The sequence below is a fragment of the Camelus dromedarius genome, chromosome 6, assembly GCF_036321535.1.
Source record: "Camelus dromedarius isolate mCamDro1 chromosome 6, mCamDro1.pat, whole genome shotgun sequence".
Lineage (NCBI taxonomy): Eukaryota > Metazoa > Chordata > Mammalia > Artiodactyla > Camelidae > Camelus > Camelus dromedarius.
Window position 1 is genome coordinate 91,770,452 of NC_087441.1, and position 6,219 is coordinate 91,776,670.

Sequence of the window (6,219 nt, forward strand, 5' to 3'; positions counted from 1 at the left end):
AGTTGGGCTAAAATATATCATTAATTTTTGCTGGAATAGTAATTTTGACATTATTCTAAGAGCTGGTCTGCTTTCTCACTCATGTCCAGTCTATAAATGTAGAAATACATCTCTGTACATCTCTCTGTATTTTAACACATACCTTCATTGCTCTTTCCCCATACATGTTGGGTGTATTTTTGGAGACATTTCATAGGGGTTTGTCCAGATACTTCATGAACATACAATAGAAGATGGAGGCGTCCCATGCCCTGTAGTTTTGTGTTTGCTTATTTTCAATTTCAAGTTGGCTTCTACATTCATAAGTTAAGTTCTGTTAACTATTTTAAAAATATTTGCAATGTGCCTGTCAGCAAAGTCAAATCTCTAACATTTTGTGTATCAGGTATTGGACGTATGTGTGCAGCAGTGAAACTATTACCAAATCAAGGCAGTAAACATGCCCACACTCCCAAGAACTCCTTTGAACTCGTGTCCCTTCTCGCCTCTCTGTGGAGCTATCTGAGGATGTGGTTGAGGGTTTCTAAAGATGATTCTCTGTGACATATACACTGGGAGTGTCTTTGAGGTTCCTCATTATATCTAATATCTTTTCAGATCCTCGACACTCTGATTCTCCTTTTCCATCCTGCGTCTGATGTTTATGAACTTCTGTGGAAGCTTATTCTTCTTGCTGCCTCCTGGGGAGTTTCTATTTTTCTCTTGTTCGTCTGGAGGACCGTCCTTGCTGTGAGTATTACTAAAGTACCTGACAATGTCCTTTTAATCACACCTAATAGGAATTTTTATAGTCACTGGACATTTTATTTGCCTGCCTGGGCCAGAATCCAGGAGTCTTTTCTTTGTTTCCTTTTAGATTACTAACTTGAACACAAATTAGTTTTGAAATGGAAATTTGTTGCAAAATCTTTATAGTAAGAACTCATTGAGCAAGACAACAATATATTCTCAATGAGACAATGGCAATTTATAAACTCTTCTCTTCAATAACAAAACAGGAAGGTTAAGTATTTGGCGAGCCCATCTATCTCTCCACCTGCCCCTGCCTGTGTGTTGGGTGACAGGGGACTGGGAAGCTCAGTGTTCCTGAGCAAGTGTGAAGTTAAGGGAACATCTGTGGTTTTCTGTTTGCCCTCCGTGGATGCATTCTTCTATTGCCACATTATTGCCACTGGATCTTCGACACTGTGATGATTCTCCAATATCTTGGCAAGGTTAGGGGCTGGCCTCAGTCTCTGATCATCACTTAAAGTTTTGAATGAAGAAATATGTGTTAAGGGTCAGGGAAATGTGTCTTTACATGGTATTACAGTGGAGTCCTGCCTGGGTTTTACTGAACTATTACTCCTCATACGATGACTTGTATCTGAGTCAAGAAGCAAATTCGCTTCTTGAAAATGGTCGCTGTCCGTCCTGCTGCTGTGTGTGGTTTTACTACAGCCATTACTCACTTTCATTCTTGTCTGATGTCTCATTTGATGTCCGTTTGTTTTTAGTGGTCTTGACAAATCTTACGACCTCATATGTTACAATTGCTTATCAATTCAACAGTCAACTCTGTATAAGATTTCAGAAAACCTTTCATTGAATGAAAGGGGTGCATCTTAATCTTAGTATAAAGATTTTGCCTTTATTTTTCTTTTAGTTTTCTCCTCTCTGTCTCTCTCTCCATTTTGAAGGTTACACAACTATCCAGGTTCTGGACTTAAGTGTGGATGTTTGGTTTGACAAAAAAAAAATTAGACAAATGATGCATTACAACAACATATCATGAAAATAATATAGTTCAGTTTTGTTAAATATGAATATGCGTTATGAAAATTGAATAGAGTGATGTTTATTTAATAGAATGTAAGCAGATCTTTTGTTCTAAAATAAGTTATTTACCATTGTGCTATCAGAAATGGTGAGTGAAAGATCATGCCTTAAGTAGGAAATTCTGATTTTTCCTGATTTTTAATCATATTAATTGTTTTGCTGAACCAAAGGGATAATTGTGATTTCAATGGATTACTGTTTTGATAGTTTATTAGAAATTATAGATTTACTAATTATATGTTTTGACTTCAAATTTAATGTTTCTTCCTCTCCTAGGTAAAGCCTCCAGTGTGTCAAGGTAAGGTATTAGAGTTTAGTTTCCTTTGTAATATTTTCTCAATATCAGGATTTGATGTGGATTTTAATTCAACTAAGAGTAAACACAATGACTTCTGATGTCTAACTGACTTCTCAACTCTTGAAAATTTTACTCCTGTGATGGTGTATAAATGACATCGTAGAGGAAGTTGGCATCTATTGAGCTAAGAGGACAGGAGGGTCACAGGAGTAGGGAGACTAGGATGAGTTTAATTTTGCATAGCAACCTTGAGGAAGCAGGTGATGGGAAGAGTCTAATGTTCGGAGTGTGTCCCTAATATGAGCTGGCTCTTGGTGAAAAGTAAAGATGCTGAAACACTACTTGAGCCTGTGAGGACTCTCCAGGCTGAGGGAGGGTTGCAGATGTAGCCAGGTGGTGTGTGTCACAGCAGAGGGGAAACCATGGGCTGTGGCTCATAAGTGAAAGGAGCCATTCATGGCAGTGGGGACTTAATGGAAGTGATTCAGCCTGAGGATGATGCTTTCTATGCAGGCTTCACACTCTGCTGACTGAGTGGGGCTGTGCGTGGTGGGCAGGGTGGCTGCCCCGCTCTCAGTAGGCCCTCAAGGGCTGCTGTTGGTGACAGTTGATGCAGAAGGGCTGGTGCTGAGAAGAGGGATCTCAGCATCAGATCACCCCCACTGGGCAGACAGAAGACACGTGTGCACTGTGTGGTCAGATGAGGGACTTAGATGCCTGAGAGAGGAGTCTGGTTCTGAGGGCTGAGTTCTAGAGCTTCACACGTGGAGTCGCCTGTGACTGGCTGTTTTACATGTGCTGCTTTCCTGAAGCAGTGATGGTAACATTCTCATCCTGGCGATAGAAAAGCTTGTCATTTAGGGCCTGTGTGTTATCCAGGTCCTCAAAGTCTAGGTGGGGAAGCCCACATGGTACCAAAGTGTTTAATTCCAGCGACCTTGTCCTTCAGGGCCCCCAACATGGTTTTCATGAAAGACGATCTTCCAGGCAGCAGGAAGACACTGGAGGCCTGTGCAGGCCCAGTCAGGCAACGTTTTGAACTTGCCTTCTGTGGTGTTGCAGATAGGGCCTGGCTGTGGGGTGAAACTGCGTGGGATAAGGGTTCTATTTTTTTTAAGCAGGGGCGTGTTTACTTACCTTAGTAATTGGAGGAGAGAATGTTAAGGGGACAGGATGCTTGGTTTTTCTTTTTCATCTCTGGTGATGTCAGAAGTATTTGAATGATTGAATTTTCTAAGAATGGTGCTTATAGCTGGGAGAGAATTTAGGGGAAGACTTTTTATTGTGTTTCTGCATCTTTGAAAAAAATTAAACTAGGAATCTCAATGATCTCACATTTAGAATGCCACTAAGATTTGCTTCCTTTAGGCACAGTAGAAAAGCTAAAAGGTTAATTATACTCATAGTGCCAGCCAGATATGTCTCTACTGCTAATAAATCATGATAATTCTATTCTACTGGGTTTTCTTGCCAATATGAGAAATTGCTTCATCTCCTTTTAGTTACTTTAAAGCAGATGACTGAGCAGAGCAAGAATTTGGAGAATGAAAACAGAGAACTTGCAGAAAATATATCTGCTTGGGTGCAGAAGGTATCCTTGTCCTTTTGCTTTTTTTTTGTGTGTGTGATTTTACCTTCAGTTCCTCCCCCCTCTGGCAGTTCAGTTATTTGGCTCTCTTTTCCTTCATCCTACTGTCCTGTTCCATGTGTTCCATAAGAGGTCTAGGTTCAAAGCAAGTGTCCTAGATAAAAAAAAAAAAAAAACCCAAAAACAAATTTCTTCTGTAGAGCACAGGGAACTCTACTTGATATCTTGTAATCTATAATGAAAAAGAATGTGAAGACAAACATAACATAGGTGTATATATATATGTGACTGAAACATGATGTACACCAGAAAATTGACACGTTGTAACTGACTATATATCAGTAAAAAAATAAACAAAGCAAGTGTCATAGATGTAAAGCACCACTTTCTGTATTAGTGGAAGGGGTCACACACAAGATAGGTTCAGCTAGCAGTGTAATTAGTATTTGTAATTCTGTTTCCTTCATTACATTTTTGCATAGACCAACAATGCAAAGAAATGCTTAGAGGAGGCCATCAGGCAAAAGAAGCTGCCCTCTGAGAAAGCACTGAAGTTTAAGGTACGAACCTCTTGTTAGATTACATTCTGAAAATAGAAATGAAAGTAATGAGTAATTGTTACTAATTCAATATTTCATTGAAGGAGAGCTTGAAAACCATTGAGAAGGTGAATGAAAATTTGAATGACATCATTCAGATCGTTCGAGCTAAGCTGCAGGCAGTGAGGGACCAGAACGCCAAGAGCCCACACCTGGTAAGAGCTGCCACGTTGACCATAGCCGGGCTTCTGAGGCTTTTTGTGCCCTGGGTGAGCTGCGTGCTCCTGCTCCTCCTGCTTTTGACCACAGCAGAGTGTGAGAGCCCAGGAGCGGAACCTCCCTGTGAACAATGACCCAGAATTTCATGGACTAAAACCTCTGTGACTTTTTCTATTTCAGAGACTAGGAAATATGTCTTATTTTCACAACCTAGAGAGTTTTCTCACCACTCACACTGCCCTCCAAGATACACAGAAGATGCCAGGAAATACCTGAGAGGTTAAGGAAGTTACTAGACTAGGTGCACAGCTCCTTGCCCTGTTGATGTTAAACAGAGAATTTTCCATGTGAATTTGGGTAAACTTTGTTTATATTTCACCAGCAGCACTCATTTGTGAGCTCTTTGACATGAGCATTTTCCCACCCTTGCTTCCCCTTGTTGTCCAGTCGTGCCCTCCATTGTCCAGGGAGGAGGAAGCCTGTGGAGGTGAGGAAAAATCTGTACCTGGAGGTCTTTCTTCCACATTTCTTTATGGGCTTGACATTTGTCCTGGGCCCAGCCTGGATCAGCTGCCATCACAGGAAACTTAGGGGTAGTTGTGGGTACTGGCTGAGAAGGGACAGGATTCCAAAAGGGTTGAAGAGAAGCAACTGCCCATCAGAACAAACCAAGACTTTCTGGAAGAGATTGGCAGGCTGGCAGTGGAAGAAGACCAGCTGAAGAAGGAAATGCAAGATGCAAAGTGTCAGAATGAGCTGCTAGGATGCCCGGTGCTAGAACTTGAAGGAAGAGGCCCTGTCTGCTGTAAACTCTCAAATGGAGCACTGTCTTCAGCCCCAAACCGAAATTCAGGGAAAGTCTCAGATGCTTTCAAGCATGTGTAAGGGAACGTATAACACTTGCTTTCCTTTCTTTATAAAATTTGTATGTTCAGAATCATTTCACTGCCTTAATATCTTCTGGAGAGAATGCTCACCAAAGTCTTTGGACATGTACCAGGGCTAATATATTTATTTTCTATGGTTTGTTTTGCAGTTAGCAAAATACTTTGTTTCTGGAAAAAAAAATACACTTTTTAAGCATATCACCCTGAGTTTTCATTGAAATCTTAGTACATACTTTATTTCTGTCCTGTGTGAAGATACTGGAAAAAGGAACATCTCCAGAGAACTTGAAAGGTGCTGTTTCAATGGACACTTCAGGAATTTGAGGTAAATGCCTCCAGTTGCAGCAGGATTTCCACTGTACACATTAGCTTTCACAAGGAACAACAATCTCATGTCTTAGAAGATTAAATGTTGATATCTACTCAAATTATTTTTCTTGGGAATTTAGTCACCAATGAGAATGTTTTAAGTTGAAATTGCTCTTAATAAATCTCATGTCTGTGAAGCCACAGTGAAATCTGAAGAAATGCATGTGCAGGAGGACGTTCAGCTCAGCAGCAAGAAGAGAGAGAATTGTTACTCACCCCCAGAGATGCTTACCTCAGAGAACCGAGCATCACTGTGTCAGTGTTTAATTGTGCTGTAACGCACGGAAAGCAGATGGCCCATCTTAGCTGATTCCAAGCGTATGATTCCTCTCATGTTAAGTATGTGCACATTGCTGTGGATCAGTACTTCTTGAATGTCTTCTCATATCTATCTTACAGCCAGGTGTTTCGAAGACCAGATCTGAGGATTCGATGCAGCGAGCTGTGACAACTGGGGACTGCAGCCTGGAAGGTATGTTGCTTGTTGGGAAGAAAACCTTA

General features: G+C 40.9%; 1 long non-coding RNA gene across 1 annotated transcript; it reads left to right on the forward strand.

Annotated features, from left to right (window-relative positions):
- The first annotated feature begins 616 nt into the window (after positions 1–616).
- LOC135321624 (uncharacterized) lies at positions 617–3,701 on the forward strand. Its single transcript, XR_010381496.1, has 3 exons — positions 617–729; positions 2,095–2,116; positions 3,619–3,701. It is a non-coding gene; the product is annotated as an uncharacterized LOC135321624 (long non-coding RNA).
- Positions 3,702–6,219: the final 2,518 nt, after the last annotated feature.